This window comes from Chrysochloris asiatica, unplaced genomic scaffold (genome assembly GCF_000296735.1).
Source record: "Chrysochloris asiatica unplaced genomic scaffold, ChrAsi1.0 scaffold00177, whole genome shotgun sequence".
In the NCBI taxonomy this organism is placed as follows: domain Eukaryota; kingdom Metazoa; phylum Chordata; class Mammalia; order Afrosoricida; family Chrysochloridae; genus Chrysochloris; species Chrysochloris asiatica.
In genome coordinates, this window is record NW_006408695.1 from 5,942,219 (window position 1) to 5,961,143 (window position 18,925).

The 18,925-nt window shown below is 38.4% G+C and overlaps 1 pseudogene; it reads right to left on the reverse strand.

The window, feature by feature from the left end:
• Positions 1 to 515: 515 nt before the first annotated feature.
• Positions 516 to 18,925, reverse strand: part of LOC102835495 — a 24,735-nt pseudogene continuing 6,325 nt past the window's right edge.

Genomic DNA, 18,925 nt, shown 5'->3' on the forward strand with positions numbered 1-18,925 from the left:
ACTACCTTTCAACAGCTCCTACTGTTAAAATGAGTTTTGTTTTAATCATTTTCCTTCTATTTTATTTAACTTCAAGTGCTAACCCCTTGTTTTATTCAAATTGAAGAATATCTTTATCTCAGTATCACCAAGTTGGTTACCTCCACTGACCTAAAACCTTTGCAAATTATCAGCAGGACAACATTTTTTGGTTTGGAAGGGGTCAAACCAGGGAGGCTTAGAACCTGGAGACCAGTTTGTACCTCAGGAGGGACAGATTAGCTAGATTAAGGAAAGAAACCCAGCCAGGTGAGTAAAACATGGTATATCTTAGAGGTGGACATTGTAAGAGAGTAACTGCAATGAGACTTTATTAACTAAAGCTCAGGAGGCAGGGTTTTGGTCATAACTTTGTTGATAGGTGAAGTAACCGAATAAATCTCAACTCTCACTCCTTTTAATCCCCCTGTACTTCTTCTTTCCTTTTTTCCCTGGTATATGAATATTTATTAGTACCATGTTTTTATCATCAAGACCTATGATCTTGGCTTTTCCTTCTTGCCTTTGTATAAAGACAAAAGAGAGACATTGGCTACTGAGACAACCTTAAAGCAGACTCCAAGAATGCTGCCAACAGCCTGACCTTTGCAACCAAATCAGCAATCAGAACTCCTTTGTTTTCCTTAATAAAATTCAGGCAACCATCGTTAGATACAAAGGCTGTGATTTTCTTGCTTTTCTTGATCAACCGAACTTTGACACACTTCCTGATGGCAGAATTTGGCTTTCGGTTTCAACCCCTACTTCTTCCAGTACAATTCCCTTGACATAGGAAGTGTCTCCAAAGGGATTGGCCGTCAGGGTCATGCCCAAGTTGGCTTTCTTGTTTGGTTTATCATACTTTCTGGTCCTGTTGGTGGCTACAAAGCTTCCTGGCAGTACTAAGGCCTCGACACTTCCCGTTGTTGCTGGTGTCACTGGTTCGAACCTAAGAGCCCCTTTACTTCTTTTAAAAGAATGACTAGGAAGTCATCTCAGACCATTTCTGCAACCAACACTGACTCTGTGAGAGAAAGTGAAATTCACAAGAGAATTAGACACAGTTCCTGCCTTTGAGGAACTCACATCCCAAGGGCAGTCAAGGGGCAAACAAACGGGAAGATATGAAGAAACTTGAATGTACACAAAACAGGCCACCAGTGTTAGCTCCATGAGATGAGAACTGTGGTTGTTCTTACTGTATCCCAAGTGCCTAGCAATGTATCCCTAGTGCCTAGAATGAAGTCTGACCTCTTCTCAGAAAATGTTTTTTGAATGAATAAATGCATGAGTGAATAAAAATGTGACTGAAAGTATCTGGTCTGGAACCAAAAACATGTTCTTCTGACCTTCAACCTAATACTTTAATCACTATAACCTGGAATCTTTCCATTTTACAATGTACCTTTGTTTGAGACTTGTCTTAACAGGTAGAATATATTAACTAATTGAGGATAGGCACAATGTCATCTGATTTTTTTATGTCCATCCCAGTGCTGATAATTTGGCCACCTAACAAGAGTCTCTGATAGCACTGACAAGAGTCTGACCTTGGAGAGAAATTACCAGGTCATGAACATGAACCCTGTCCATCTCCCTACTGTCCAATGTCCTTGGGCAATCATTTGACTTCTGAGCCAGAATTCCTTACTTGTTAAAGCAAAAGTACATCATTTCTACTTCACATAGATATTAAATCATTTCATTCAGGGAAAGTGCTTGGCTTTGCTGAGAAAAGATTAAAACTGATCTGGTCAGCTTCTTACCTGAGGTAGCTCAACCTTTTCAGAGCTTTTAGACAAGGATTGACCCTAGGGAGCAGCTGACATCAGATGGTTATTTGAAACTCTGCACTTTTGACTGCAAAATAAGAGTTCAACTCCCTCCAAGGTCTCATTTGGTATTGCAATGTTGGCCAATAGTGGTTTCTGCACCCTGTGTACAACCGGAAAGCCCAAATTGGGTTTGCATCTTTCTGGTTGCAAAGAACCTTCCCCAACTCCACCTCCAGTTGTTCCATGGAGGTTTGAGGTGGGGAGGAGGAGTTAATGGAGCTGGGGTGGGGGGGTGTATGTGTACCACAAGCAAGAGAGAGCTGGGGGTGGGAGTGTTCCCAGCCTGTTTCTGTAAATGTGTGACAACAGCTACAGGTTTCTTTAGTCAAAAGGAAAATGCTTCTGTAATCAAAAGACAGATGCTTCCACATCTTCCATCTGAGAAAGTTTGGAGGCCATTTCTTTCTCAGCAAAGTGCCGGGTGTTTTTCCCCACATCCATAATATTTCAATGACTTTTGCAAGCTTGCCTGCTTGCTTTTTAATAAGCAAGGCTTTGCATTTATGGTACATGTGCAAGGTCTGACCTTTTCATAGGAAAAAACATTCATAACCAAAGCCTATATATAGTAGCTTCAGACTGGAGCAGATAAAGATGTAGGTCATATGACTTTTTGTGTGTGAAGCATAATGCAAGAAGGAGGTGGCAGACAATTCAAATCTCATGAAATACTGCCACTGGCTAGAGTCTTCCTAATATTTATCAAAGGCTTTAAATAATGACTTTGTTTTCAACTGGGAATTATAATGCCATCTTCCATCCCTGAACACATGGTTTTTTTCCACAGGGGAAATTTACTTAGTTGCAAAAAGGTATTTTGCTATCTAGTTAACTCAACTATTCCTGTTAGATGAGGGGAAAAAAACACCAAAAAAACAAAAACCGCAGTTACTATCAAAATCTCTTCAGTGAACAAATATTTAAAATGGCGTTGTGGGGAATCAAAAAATCTGATTTGTATCACTTATTAGAGGAAAATAATGTCTTCAGTTTCAATGTTGCTTAAGTGAACACCAATCAAATTTCTCAACATGCAAAGCTGACATGAGCAGGAAATTGTCTGCCTTTCCAACTATCCCCTCAGCCATTTCTGTTATTCTCTGTGTTGCCCCTAATTTCATCCTGTTTCTGCTTCCATGTCCCTGTGTATTTGTCTTTGACTTCTTTATTCTCACTTCGTGGGACATTCTTTCCTGGATATCTCTGCATGTTCAGTTCTACTCTGAAATGTATGACTCAAATGTGTTCCCTTCTATGAGCCCTTCCCTCTGTCCATTTTCTGACCTTCCCAAGCTCTTCATGAACTTCATATGGATTACTTTGGGTGAAGTTACTGTGATCTATATCTTATATCCCATACTGCTAGGCAGTTGACTGGTTGAGGACAAGACAAGATGAAGAGTTGAAGCATTTTGTACCTTATAGCTCCTAATACTGGAGACAACGTATACCACGAATCACCTACAAAATATACCATGAAATTTATCATTCAATGTTTATTGAATGAACGAATTTGACTTTGAAAAGCGCTAAGAATGATTTGTTGAGCATTTATTATGTATGTGGTGTGGTGCTGTGAGTTAATGCACTGGACTACAAAGTCAGTTTGAACCGCGAGGTCTGCTATTCAAACTCATCAGCCGTTTCTTGGAAACCCTATACAGGGTTACTATGGGTCAGAACTGACTCGACAGCGCTTAACAACAACAACATAGCTACTATATAAGCACTACCCAATTTAATCATAGTCCTGGTGTGGTGCTGTGGGGCTAATGCATAAGACTGCAAAGTCATTTGAACTGCAAGGTCAGTGGTTCAAGCTCACCAGCTGCTCCTTGGAAACCCTATACAGGGTCGCTATGGGTCAGAATTGACTCAATGGCACTTAACCACAATAAACCCATGAGATTATTCTTGTTGTTACCATCAACAAATGAAGAAACTAAAGCTCAAAATGTTAAAAAGCTAACCTAGCATTGCACAGCTAGTAGAACTGTACACCAGGATTCAAATCCAGGTCTGTCTGATCCAGTGGTGTCCTGGAACTGTTTTGCTTCAGCTTATAAGACCTGACTGTTAATTTATTTGTTAATGATTTGTTATTAAATTACTAGGAATCTTGTGAGCTGATTGAAAAGTTGTTGTTGTTAAGTGCCTTAAAGTTGCTTCTGACTCATAGCGACCCTATGAGGAGCAGCTGGTGGGTTTGAACTGGCAACCTTGGGGTTAACAGTCCAGTGCTTACCCTACAGTGCCACACCAGAACTCCAGTTGAAAAGTAGAGCCATTATTAAAAACCAAGTGATATAAATTTGCAATTAAATAAATTTCATAGAAAACAAAAGTAATAATTTATTTGACTTCATTTTTTATTATATATGCTTTTCAGGTTTTCATGCTTCTGTAGCCACATGATTGTTGTTGTTTGTTAGTTGTTGTCAAGTTCATTTCAACTCATAATGATCCTGAGTAGAATTTCTGTATTATGATGTGTTGCTGCTCATTTCTCCAAATTCCACATTCATGGGCATCACATTAGTAGGTTGAAGTTGGCTATGCTGGGACAATTTCTATCCAGGAAATTGGTACATACTACGTATTAGGACTTCTTCCCACTAACTACCGCCACCAAGAGCTGACTGTTAAATATTTATTAGTACATTACTGGTCTAGTAAGTAATAGACTTTAGATCCCAAATAAACAGACTCATCCATTTCCAAGGCTAATTCTCACCCAGTAGAGTCTAATTTTAAACCATCAAACATATACTGCTTCTAGATTATAGAAAATTCACCTTTACAAGGTTCCTTTGGCTTTCAAAGTTGGAGTTGAAATAATTCTTAATTATGCCTACTTCCACATATCCTAACAAATCTACTTACACTCTCATCACATCAAGGAATATACCAATGTAGATATAAATTCATCTAAGGCTTATGTTAATATAATCTCCTAGTGTTTAAAATATATATCCTTAGAACCTGGATTTGAAGTAGAGTTTCCATACTTACACTATTCATATAATTTATAAGTAACCTCATGAATGAGATCTGAACTTTCAATCAGAGATTATAGGTTTGAGTATTCATTTTTTTCACTCAAGAGCAAATTAGTTAACATGTCTGAGCCTCAGTTTTTCATATGTACAATGAGGAGTTTAACTTACATGTTTAAAAAAAAAATCCATCTGGCTCTGTGAGAGGGCTACATTGGTATCTTCATGGAAAATCAGAACATGTTCTTGATTTCTCATCTACATCTTCATCTTCATCTTTCAGGTTTAAAGCACTTTGGCAAACAAAGGCTCACTTGACTCACAGATGGACTCTGTCAAATAGGTACTATTACTTGTATCTTTCAGAGGAAGAATTCAGAGTTAAGAAAGGGAACTGAAATAACTTGTTCAACATCACTTCGATATAGAGATAAGACTGGAAGCTCCCGGTGATGTCAAACTGTTAACTAAGATAAGAAGTATCTAGATGTTAGAAACTTGAGGACTCGCAGAGCCATTGAGGGAAAGAAGGAACTAATGAATTCATGGACTCAGTGAATCCTAGAACTAGCAAGAATCCTACACATTACCTGGCTCAACATTTTCAATTTTAAGAAGGGGAAATGAGGCATGCGGTTTCTCTAAAGTCATGTTCAGGGTCAAGATTAAAGCTATGACTCAAGCATGGGTGTCTTGCATTCACCTGCATGTCATTGCCATCTGCTCAGGCATTGCTTATTTTTGTCTGCTTTTCGACCATCAGCAACATAAGAGACCACAACTACCTAAGCCCTTTTATCACCACTATAGGGACATCACATTCTCAATTAGTGGACTGAAGAACGCTTAATGAAGGGAGGTCAACATACTCCAATCTCAGCTGCCATTTTGTATTTTATCTATTTTCTACCAAGAATTGAATTTATTGCTGGTGAGAATAATGATGCGTACCTTTCTGATGCCAGCAAACTACTTTATCCTGCTATGGCTTGGTGTGTGATTAATAAATAGAGACCCTCCATGTCATTGACTCTCTTAGAATTGGTCTTGCCTAACCCGGAGGATTTACTCAAACCCAAATTGAACTTTTATCCCAAATGTGCCCAGATAGGCTCTATTTTACAAAGCATTGACTTGTAACTCAGTCCTGGGGGTTAGCAAAAATAATAGAGAAAGAGTCTCCTTTGGGAGTTAGCTGTCCCATCTTTTTTATTATTATTATTATCCATCCCCCTTTCTTTTATTAAACCGATTTGTCATCTATGGCAGCACATTTCCTCATTTGCCAAATGAACTGGTTAACATAGGTGATCTAGGTGATCTATTTTGATGGGCTTCTTACAAGATTATGCTTTTATCAGAAGCACCTTGCTATATCTCAGTTTTTCTCTCTGGTATTGCTATGCTTTGGAGCTGAGGTTTGGACAATACTTTTAAAAGAATGAGGAACTCCCTAAAAGCTAAGATGAACTAAGCTAAGGGTCACATTTACTTGCACTAGATCAACTTCAGGATCAACAAGGAAGAGCACAGTAAACTTCAGAATTTAACACAACTTAAGCTTTCTCTCTCTCATTACAGTGTCTTTTGTGAAACCAATTTTCTAGGCTAGATGGACAGGCCACCCACTATTTCCATCCAAGGGATAAAGATTCATTCAGGGGAAAAGCCAAGAGGGCTAAAAATAGGTGGGACATTTCATGGTCAATTCACAGATGGTTATTCAGCTGCCTTTGGCCCTGGAGAACAAGCTATATTGAGTTTTTCTAGCAAGACAATGAGAACTCAAGCCTGAAACCATAGGTATTTTCTTTCTAAGTGCCTACACAGTGCTGGGCAGTTTGCTATGCTGTGGGAAACAGGGATACATTTAATAACATTTTTTATTATAAGGAGCTTAGTATCTCACAGAGATAACCTGGGAGTGCATAGGTAATCGTCGCTTAAGGGAGAGACTTCAGTGCTATGAGAAAGCTCCTGGCTGCTCTGAGGAAAATCAAACTCTATCCCATTTCATGTGCTCCACAGAAAAATTGGCATCTTGAGTCTTGATGATGATCAGACAGGATTTTGATTATCAAAAGATTGAGGAGCTTATTCCTCTGATTTCATTTTTGCATCTGTGAAGTGGGACAATAATAGTACCAATCACGTAGACTTGTTGTGAGCCATGTGTGCATTTGTATGTATCAGTACTCTTAGAAAAATTGCTGGGACATAGTAAGTGCTTACCATTATTTTCATTCTTATACTCCAAGTAAAATTACCCAAGAGTTTCTTGCAGTTTCAAAGGGGGATCCATGGAGGCAAGACCCATGCACATCAAATTCTATTGTAAATTACAGTAAAATGTGCTCAGGTTTGCAGTTGTTTATGCTGTGTAAGTTTTTAAGTGTGCTCTTACTTTCTTTCCCTCAAAACTCACCTTCCTCTACTAATCTCAATCACTTACAAACACCCTTAGCCTCTGTAAAAGCTGGACTGTTTATCAAAAACCCCTGATGTAGGAGTTTTTCAAACGAATTTTGGAAACTGAAATGATTTCAGAGATAATAGGCATCAAGAATGTGGGTGTGAAATACAAACAATAGGCAGCTTCATAGTGAAATTTTAATATTTAGGAGAGGTGGGTTTTCCTTTTTCCAAAAGCATCATCATTTATGTGGTTTGAAAATGATCTTTCCTCTGGAAATTAGACATCGCAACACAGGCCTTCTAGATGTAACTGATTATTTGGATGAAGGGTTCAGTCCCTTTGAGCGAGGCTTCACCTTCTTTCGGGCACTGCAGCTGACAAGGTGAATTTGCTTTGAGTCAGATATTTTACATAAACCAAAGAGGTTACCCCTAAGATGAACTGTCTGGCTTATTGCTCCCCACCCCCACTCCGTCCCACATACTATCACAGGAAGGCATTAGTGGTTTCAGGACTTGAACTTTCTCTCAAATACTTTTTTTTTACTTCAACTAAGCAGGTTTCTACATTAAAAAAAAAAAAAAAAAATCATCACTGTGCCTGTTGTACTGAATGGTTATGGGTGTGTTGTCCTTTGAGATGTAAAGATTCTAAGATAGTAATTCTCTCATCATGGGTGTAGCAATAGGAAGACTTTTTTTCTGGATCCTCCTTGTCTTTTGCCTAGCTCTGTTCACTTTGTAAACAAGGACATAAACTTGTAAGAGGTTGGCCAGCATCAGGGTTCTTGGACAGCATTAACTTCATCCCATACCTCTTCCATTTTACAGATGCAGAAACTGAGGGTCAAAAAAAGAGTGTGACTTGCCAAAGGTCATGCAAGGATTATAACCGAGGGCTTTTAAATTGCAGTCCAGGGTTTTCACACTAGAACAAAAGAGTAAAACTCTAAACTCATAGCCACGGCCTCAGATAAACCAGTGCTCTCGCAAAATAATCAAACCGTGAAGAGATAATGCAATAATATCTGATCTGAAAGAGTTGCTATGGGTATATATAAAATAATGAATGTGAACAATTTATGTTAAATGTTGAAGCACTAATTAGACAGTTGATAAAGACTGTAGAGTATTTAATCAAGTCAAAGGAAAAAATGAGAATTATTTTCTTCTTGCAAATAAAAGAAAACTCCCAAGACCATTTTACCTGTTTATTTACTAATATGCTTTCTTTCAGTCTGAAGTTTTTTCTCTGTATAATCAAGTAGTAGGCAGTTTCATGTCATTCAAGATTTAAATGTTATTTGTCTCAGTGTGTCATACAATCTTCAGCCAGACATAAGTTGTGGCTGAGGTAAAAAGTAGAAACATTAATTTTGATGGTACTTTTTGTTGACCTAGACTCAGGGCAGAAAGTGGAGGTCATAGTTATATAGGTAAATAATATCTTTATCTCTTTACCAATTTACCTTTACCTAGAATCTTGTTTGGAATCCTGGTGTGGCACTGTGGTATAATGCACTAGCCTGCAAAGTCACTTTGAACTGAAAGGTGGCAGTTTAAACTCACCAGCTGATCCTTGGAAACCATATAAAAGGGTCACTGTGAGTCAGAATTGACTCGATGGCATTTAACAGCAATAACAACCAAGTTTTGCTCTGAGTCCTGGTGTGGAACAGTGGGATAAAGCACTAGACTGCAGGTTGGTTTGAACTGCAAGGTTGATGGTTCAAACTCACCAACTGCTCCTTGGAACCCCTATGGAGAGTTGCTATGAGTCAGAATTGATTTGATGGCACTTAACAACAACAACAACAAAGTCTTGCTCAACAGAGATTGGAAGAGATAATTGGAAGACAGTTCACCAGGAAGATATGTAAGGCTTGAGAATGGAAATATATGATGGTGGCAGGGTTTTTAATGTATGGATTTAAGTAAAGTAGTCACCTGTCAGGTAGTTGAGACACATTTCACATTTGTGGAAGTAGGCTCAGACTTGTTCAGAGATATCTACAGGAGGAAGTCCCAGTAAGATGAAGTTTGGTTAACAACTTTCCAATAATCTCAGGCTGTTAAAACATGGAGTTAGACTGCCCTTGGAGGTAGTGAGAATCTCATCAGAGGAGCCAATCAACATTGGCTTTTCAAGAGATACTGAAGAGTAAGAGTCAATTTAGAGAATGTACAGTATGGATGCATGCCCCTTTTGGTCTGCTACACTTCTAAATTTCACTGAGAATTGATGATTCAGAAATAATACAACCTAGAATTTCTTTCACTAATGAAAAGATGTTAGAAAAATCATGGGGGACAAAATGGCAATAGACAGAATGAGAAATCCTTGACCAGTGTCTCCTGTTTTCTCCAACAACAGGAGAATGATGACATCCCCTACTTAGGGAAATGAAAGGGCAGTAAATTTCCAAGGCAATAAAAGAAACTGCATCTAGTTCTGAATTCAGGCAACATGTGGAAGTCCTTGTCTTCAGATGGATTGTGGAGTTTTTTTGTTTTTTTAGCACAAAGGCTTCTGTGGCTGAAGTGATGGGATCCAGATTGTGCAGCTGGAGTTGCTCATCTTTCGTTGGTTTTGGGTCTGAATGACCACACTACAGAGACTGGTGAGTGTGGCTCTGGGATGGGTTGACCAGTGGCTTGTGGTGCTGGGTTTGCTGTTGTACAGTTTCTCTCAGAATTTGTTCTGCTTTGAGCCACCGATAGGATCATTAGAAAACATCTCACTGATTATCAGAATGAATTCCAAGGAATACTGATCTCATGAGATCCTTGTTCTATGGTCAAACTAATGGAAAGTTGTGTATTCATAACCCCTTCTCCTCAATTTGGAGTCCTGATGTGGTGCTGTAGAAGAAGCACTGGACTGCTGACTACAAGATCGGCAGTTCAAACCTACCAGTCACTCCTCAGAAACCCTATACAGAGTCACTATGAGTTGGAGCTGACTAAATGGTACGTAACAACAACCTCTTCACTTTCTTCCCCTGAAGATTCATAAAGTATATTCACATTCCAAGATCTGAAAAGGGTTAAAGCAAAGTAACCTGTTTCATTTTTAATAGTACTACTTGTCTCTAATTTACCCTAATATTATCACCATCTTGGGGATTCATGTCCCAAGGTGAACACTTTGAGGAACATTTTTGGATAATCCTGTGGATACAGCTACATAATTGGAGCAATACTGAGAAAATGTAAAGCCATCACACCATTTTTTGAATGAAGAAAGTAGAGGCCCAGAAGATTTATACAAATGTAATGACTACAAACATTAACACTGATCTAATAACCAGTAACCAGTTGCAATTAAGTCAATTCATGGCAACCGCACGTATGTCGGAGTAGAACAGTATTCCATGGGTTTTCACTGGCTGATTTTTTTGGAAGTAGTTCACTAGGCTTTCTTCCAAGGCACCTCTGGGGAGACTTGAACTTCCCACTTTGCAACTAGCAGCTAAGTGTGGTAACCATTTACACCACCAAGAAACTACACCAAACCAAAACCAAACCCACTGCTATTAAGTTGACTTTTACTCCTCCTGGCACTACATTGGATTTCCAGTACTGTAAATCTTTAGGAGATCAGACGGTCTCATCTTTCTCCTGTGGAGAAAAATGAGTTTGAACTTCTGACCTTGCAGTTAGCAATCAAGTGTTTATCCTATAACACCACACTAGGATTAGTACTCTTATGTTGTTGTTGTTGTTGTCCTTAAGTGCCTTCAAGTCAGTTTCAACTCACAGTGATCTTCTACATGGTTTTTAAGGAGCGGCTTGTGGGTTTGAACTGCAGACCTGTGATTAGCAATCTAGTGCTTATCCTACAGTGCCACACCAGGACTCCTAGTAATCTTATAAGAAACTAGAAATTTAAAATGTCAGTAAAGAACTATGTAACTTTACATCATGGATTATGATGTAATATTAAATTATGTAAAAGGTTAGAGGGAAGTTATAAGAAATCAAGAAATGCCTTCTTTTGCTCTGACTAGTCAGGTACATCATTCTACTTTTATTACCATGCTGGTCCCCTCATCTTTAAAATGGGGAGGACAATGTTTGTCAGGCTGATCTCACAAGTTCTGGTGAGAATCAAAAGACAGAAAGGATGTGAAAGTGGTTTGTGAAATGTAATGTGCTGTATGAATAGCAGGGATCCTCTTCCTCCCAATATGTTGAAGCTGTGACACGCATGAGTAGGATGTGTACATTTTCAGTTGCTTCTTATTCGTGAGGGTGGTTTGCATGGATCTCTCCACAGAACCCACCTTTTAACCACTTTCATGGGTTTGTGAGGTGACCTGTTACCTCAGCGAGGAAGCTCCCAGAAAAGCCAATTACCTGGAATGGGGTGTTGAATCTATGACCTTATGTTCACAGATTCATAGCAAGGGAAAGCAGAAAGTTATGGGGAGGGTTAAACCCTCAGCAGATTTTTAGATATTTAACTCCTCATTCTCATAAACACCTGCAAACAACAAAGGATTCCAAATTCTGTGTTGTCAGGCCTTAAAAAAAGAAAAAGAAGAAGCCAACAATAACATCACCATAAGCAAAGAGAGAGAGGACACAGAATGACTAAGTTGGTGAAGACTTGGTATCTTATCTTTGGAATGTTATTGATGATCTGAGGGCAGTATGAGATCTTAAGCAAAATGAATTGGTGGTTTCAGTTCCGGATATGGTATGCAAAAAAAAAAAAAAAAAAAAGCCCTCTTTGAAATTCAGCGCTTCCTTGTCTGAGCTTCAGGAAGCCACACGCCTGAAGCTGAGCATGGAAACTGACTCATTTCTAGACCTTTGAGTTAGCCTCTCCAGCCCCCAGACTGTGGGCAGGATCTGGGGCCTAATGGGAAACCAGAATTGGGTCTGGTCAAACCTGGAGATGAAGAATCAGAGGCAGGTCATTTGTCTGCACCCCTCTTTTAGAGTGCATGATGTACCAGAAGGTTCTACAGGTCGTGGACCTGCAGTAGATCTCTTGAGAAAACTATCTCCACAGCTTTTCAACTTGCAACTGACAGTAGGTCGCTGGCTGAAATAGGAGATAAAACCCCACAACACTTTATTTTCAGAGTTGCATTAAAGCAAGTTTGTTGACTGACCTGTGTAAAGCAACAACTTTAGAACCTTGTTATTGTTGTTGCTATGTGCTATCAAGTTTGTTCTGACTCATAGCGACTCTGTATTGGGTTTCTGAGGCTGTAAATCTTGACAGAAGCAGCAGAAAGCCTCATCTTTCTCCTACACAACAGCTGGTGGACTTGAACTACCGATCTGTGGTTAGCAGTCCACTGCTTATCCTGCAGTGCCACCAGTTTTCCCACGTTAAAACCTAGAGAAGTTAAATAAAAAGGATATCATTGTACTTTAAAATCAGCAGGTCCTAAGATGCATTGAATTGTTTCTATCCTTGGTATATTGATTTGGTATATGGATATCAGTCAGATACTAGGGATGGAAAGGAGAAACATTTAAAATAACTTACCTAGAAGGGAAAAACGCACTAGAGACTATATTTTTCCCATTGTTCTTTTGCATCTCAGAGTTAAACTGAGACAAGGAACTAACTACGGGATGACAGGGTGTTCAAATCTTCTAGAAATGACCATTTCAACCCTGACCCTTTTAACCTAAAATCAGTATTCTCCACACTTTCTGAAGACCATTTTAACATAGAAAATAATCAATAAGCTATTTTTGATCAGTTTTGATTGACATAGTAAAAACAAAAACAAAACAAATAAAAAACGTGTGTAGGAGCAATAAGAACACTAGCTGAAGTGAAAAGTCAGTGAGAGACAAGATGAAGCCGTGAAGAAAAAATAACAGCCAAACACTTGGGTTAGAGTCAGAAGATGAGAGTTTACTAATTCTTTGACCTCTGGCAAACTCCTTAATCTCCTTAAACCTCACTTTCCTCCTTTGTCAAGTGTGAACACTAATTACAAAATGAGACCATATATGTGAAAGTATTTACCATTTTAATGATAAGGGCTATGCCAAGGCTCAAGATTATTATTATACATAAATGTTTAATATTGATGATTAATTGGTGTTAGAAATGAAATTTCAGATTTCATCATAGAATAAACAATAATCTTCCAGTTTTCACATCTGGAAAGCTTTTGCAAAACATATTAGCTTGCATTACTGATTTATTTGTATGTCACTTACTTCCAAAAAAATTTGAAGGAACTTAAAATATTAAACACAAGAAAGTAGACTCATTTAAACATGGTTTTAAAAAAGAGAGAGAGAGAGAAGAGTAAAGAGGTAGAAAATCCATGATAAGAAGAAGAAGAATATTTTAAATAAAACATACAGCTTAATTTTTTTTTACTGTGGTGAATATACACATACACATATGTTATTGTTATTAAATGTTATCGAGTTGGCTCTGTAAAGTGTTTCCAAGGAGAGGCTGGTGGGTTTGAACTGCTACTAGTTAGTAGCTCAGTGCTTATCTATCTTACAGAGCCACATTCCCAGGACTTTTTCTTTCTCTTTGCATACATACATATACATTGTTGTTGTTGTTAAGTACCATCGAGTCAGTTCTGACCCATAGTGACACTGAATAGAATTTCCGAGGAGCAGCTGGTGAACTTGAACTGCCGACTCTGAGGTTCAAACTGACCTTGCAGTCCAATGCGTTAACCCACAGCACCACACCAGGACTCCTCCATAAATACATATATATACATAGTAAAACATTTATCATTTCCCGTATACATTCCAATGACATTAATTACATTCATGCTGTCCAATCATCACCATTATCTGCCTCCATTTTTCCCATCACCCTAAACAGAAGCTTAGGGTCCTGGTGTGGCGCTATAGTGTAAGTACTGAATTGCAATATCGGTTTAAATTACACAAGGTTGGTGGTTCAAACTCACCGACTGCTTCTCAGAAACCCTAGACAGTGTCGCTATGAGTCAGAATTGACTTGATGGCACTTAACAACAACAACAAACAGAAGCTCAGTGCCTGTTGCAATGACTCCATCTTTCCCCCTCCCTGTGACCTAATAAACTTTGGTCTCTATACATTTGCCTATTTTCAATGTTTCATGAAAGGGGATAATACATTATTTGTTCTTTGGTGTCTGACTGATCTCACTCAGCATATTTGCAAGGCTCACTCTTGTTGTTGTACATACTAGGGCTTCATTTGTCTTTATGGCTGAGATACAGAACTCCAGCAGTTTAGACAAAACATGCACAACTTTCATCTTTTAATAAAGAATGAATATCTATTGATCTGGGAGACCAAACCTTTTTTGGCACTAAACTCCACGAGAAACATATCACAAGTATCCTTATTTAAGATGTATCAGAAGAGGAAATGGGCAAGCTCTTCAAAAGGCGATGCAGCAAAGATATAGTTCCAGTCTAGCTACTAAGTGATATTTCCCTCTGTGAATCAGTGCTTGCCTTCCCAGAACGAAATAAACAGAAAGATGATTAATAGAAGAAGCAGGCTGCCTTTCAAAAAAAAAAAAAAAAAAAAATAGGGCAATGAAAATCAGAATGCTCACCCTCACCCTTGGCTGGGGCAGATTGCTGGCATGGGCATTTGTGGAGGTAGTCACCCTTCATTAGGGGGCGTCAAGTAGGCAAGGCAATAAATATGTAAGGTGCCTTGCACAAGGTCACTTAGTGCCGCTGAAACTGACACTACATTCTGAGTTCCTTAATATGATTTTTTTTTAGGTCACAGTGTTCTAGGCAAAGATTCCTGTTGATGTACATCTCTCATGCAAGATTTAGATCACCTCTTTTTCGGCAGAGCTCCATGGAAACACCACCCATGGTTTCTGAAATGAAGTCTGATTGGATCCTAGTTGGAGTGGACAGTGATCTTTGCTGTTGACACATTGCTGGATAGTTAGCAAGCCAGTGACTACCCGAATCTAGTCCTTATTATTATTATTATTATTATTATTATGGCATAGGCTAATATTATTCCTGTGCCATAGTACTTCCCTGTTTACTTAAAATGGCTAAGGAATGGTGTATTCTGGGCAATGGAAAATTCTGGTTCATCTGGTTACCATATATATTATTCACTAATTCTTGGCTTCCAAACTGGTAAATTACAACACACTTAGAAAAACACTAAAATGATTCTGAGTATGATTTGAACTTTCTTTGATGATTCATAAGGTACTTCTGGATTTAGTGCTATTGTTAAGATCATGACTTTTCATTTTCTGGGAGACTAGTGGAAATTCAGGAGGTGTGGGAAATTGGACCGCATCTATAGTAACACCCAACCAGGTTTCTGGAGTTGTTTTTATTGTCTAGTTAAATCATTTCTACCTGGATATCAGTTTGTTGGCATGTGAAATAATAAACACAAACATATTAGCATAATATGTGGCATATGATAAGTTATTGCTTTACCTTTTTTTTTTTCTCCTAAGAACATCAGGGAAACCAGAAAGTAATCTGATTAATTTAACTGGCCACTTTGGTAGCTGACACAAATTTAATTCATAGAATGCTTGGTCTGGCAGGGACTTTAGAGATAATATGCCTAATTCCATCGTTTTGTTTTTTTTTTTCTTTTTTTCAAACCAAACATATCCATGTAACCAGAATTCAGTTCAAGAAACAGAATAATATTACAGAATGTCTGCCTTGTGCCTCCTTTCAATCACTTTGTCCTCCCAAACATTACCATTATCCCAACTTCTAAAAGCACAGATTAGTCTGTTCTGGTTTTTGCAATGTATATAAATGGAGTCATGAAGTTGGTTTTCTCTTGTAGCTGGCTTACAACTAGCTGTCTAGTTGATTCTGATTCATGGTAACCTTGTGTGAGTCAGAGGAGAACTGTGCTCCACAGGGTTTTCCATGGCTGATCTCTATTTGCATTAGGCAAATCTGCTGCGCAAGACCATTTTAAAGTATTAAAGAGCAAAGATGTCAGCTTGAGGACTAAGGTGCGACTGAACCAAACATGGTATTTTCAATAACCTCGTATGCACGCTAAAGTTGGACTGTGAATATGGTTAAGACTTTAGAAGAACTGATGCAATTGAATTATGGTGTTGGAGAAGAATATTCAAAGTACCATGGACTGCCAAAAGAACAAACCAATATGTGTTGGAAGAAGTACAGCCAGAGTGCTCCTCGGAAGCCAGGAGGATGGCCAAACTTCATCTCTCATACTTCAGATGTATTATCAGGAAGGACCAGTCACTGGAGAAGGATATCATGTTTGGTAAAATATAGGGTCAGAGAAAAAGAGGACGACCACTGATGAGATGGATTAACACAACAGTGGCAGGAATGGGCTTAAGGCGTAGCAATAATTGTGAGATTGGCCCAGGACCGAGGAGTATTTCATTCTGTTGTGCATAGAGTTGCTATTAGTCAGTACTCAATGGTACCTAGCAACAACAACAACAACAACAACAAGGCCTGGTGAGGAAGCACAATTCATGGTCATGGAGGGTTACAGTTGATACTAGGATCCGTGTCTTTCGTGTTTAAGACCAGGGGACTCTTTTTATCTTTTTGGCCATTTGATTACCCTAATACTTATTAGAGTGTCCATACTGTGGGAACTAAGAGTAATAATAGTTCCTGTGTTTTGAGACTCTAGGAACTTAGCATATCAATTCTGCTTGAAGGTCATCAGAATTCTTTCCTGGATGATAATTCTGTCTCTGGCTCTTAGACAGTTCATAGCATTAAGGACAATGAAGTCCCAGAATCCAGTAAAAATGAAAACTTTTTAAAAATAGCAGAGTTACAAAACTCACCACATCTGCAAGAATAATTTTTTGAAAAACTGCTTAAGACTCTTTAAATTCATAGCAGCTTTCTTTACTTTGCCTATATTTTGAAACTTGAATCATTTCTATCCTAGATGCTTTGATATTTTTTAATATGTTTGTACAGGTAGTTCCTGGTTTATGACTATCAGTGTATCTGGAACATTGCATCTTCCTAGGAGGAAGTTACAGGAAAATGCATGCAGGATATAGAAAAAAATGCTAATTTATGTGAACAAGCTCTAAGCATTCGATCAGGATAATTCAATGAAAGAGAAAAATTGTCCATATGGCAAGAATGCTAAATTTAGAACTTTATATTGCCAATTTCAGAGTCCTGGTGTGGCACTGTGGGTTAATGCGCCAGAATGCAATGCCATCTGAACTGCAAGGTTGGCGGTCAAGCTCACCAACTGCTCCTAGGAAACCCTATACAGAGTCGCTATGGGTCAGAGCCGACTCTACAGCACCTAACAAAAACAACATCGCCAATTTTGAACAGTTCAAAGATCACAAATAAAGGAAACTGACAAATCAGTACTTAAAGGATTTTGAAGAGGAAAGAAATGTTGAAGAAGAAAGAAATAATGAGGAAGAGAAAGGAGAGAGGTTGTTAAACATTTTTACAATAAAAGAAATCAATGGAGTTTTTTTTCCAAACAAAATTAGAAGCTTCAATTGCTTAAAAACATGGACTCAAATGCTGATGGTTTTGTTTAAGTCAACAAGTAGATTTGGGAAGCAGTCAGATGTTATTGTTAAATCTATGAAGGAAAAAAGAAAAGGCCTATACAGATAACTCCCACTAATTTTCTTTCTAGAAAAAGCATCCCCATCTCCAGGGATAATCTGCATTCTTCAGAACCCTTCCACAAGTAGAGTCCTTACTGCAAAGGACAAAATGCCAGTGCTGTCCAACTCTTCATGTTGGAGTAGATTTTTACAGTTTCTGTAATTTTTATGTATGTATTCAATTTTTTTCTGGAAGTTTATATATTTCTATCCCTAAAGACAAATATCATGTTTCTAAAGATACTAACAATAAAAGGCATTAATAAATTGGGAAAAAAGAGAGAGAGAGAGGTTCTACTTATATTAGAACTGACTTACAACCAAGTCATCAGAACAGATTGCTGTTACAAATTGGAGACTATGTACAATCACTGAACTTCCAAATTAGTTCACTATAAACTCTTCTCTGTGTAGGAAAGGGTAGAGAATATGAATGTTTCTAATGCTATTGCATTTGTTTGTTTGTTTTTTTAATGTTTTATTGTGAATTATGTGATAGTTTACATGGCAGAACATTAGTTTTACATTCATCCTATCGTAATCCTTTCATTGCCATGGTTACAATCCCTCCATGCATCATCAACCAACCAAAGGGTATACACTACAAGCCTGTCCCACTGGTCATCAGCACACAGCCCCTCTCCCTCTCTATGTCTAAAATTCCCAGTTGCTCCATCTCTCCATGTCATCATCTCTGCCTCCATCTCAAGCATCACTGCTTCTCTGGATAAAGTCCCGCTCTCCACTCTTCTTCATTGATGGTTCCAGGGACCTCCGCTCCTACACTGAAAAGTTAATCACTCCCCTCCTTGCTACAAAACATATACCTTTATTTACATTTCCAACCCTCACAATCAGTCCTGATAACAATTATTCACTATTATATCAAAGAGACCTATCTGCATTTCATTTCATCAGCCCCTCCTAGACAGATTGGATACTACTCAGTGGAAATTCTACCTTCCTCCATGCCTTCTGGATCTAGGTTCCCTCTCAAAAGCTTGTAAGCCAGTCACTTCTTGCCTTTGTAGCTCCTCTATTTTGGGTAGCCAATGTCCAAG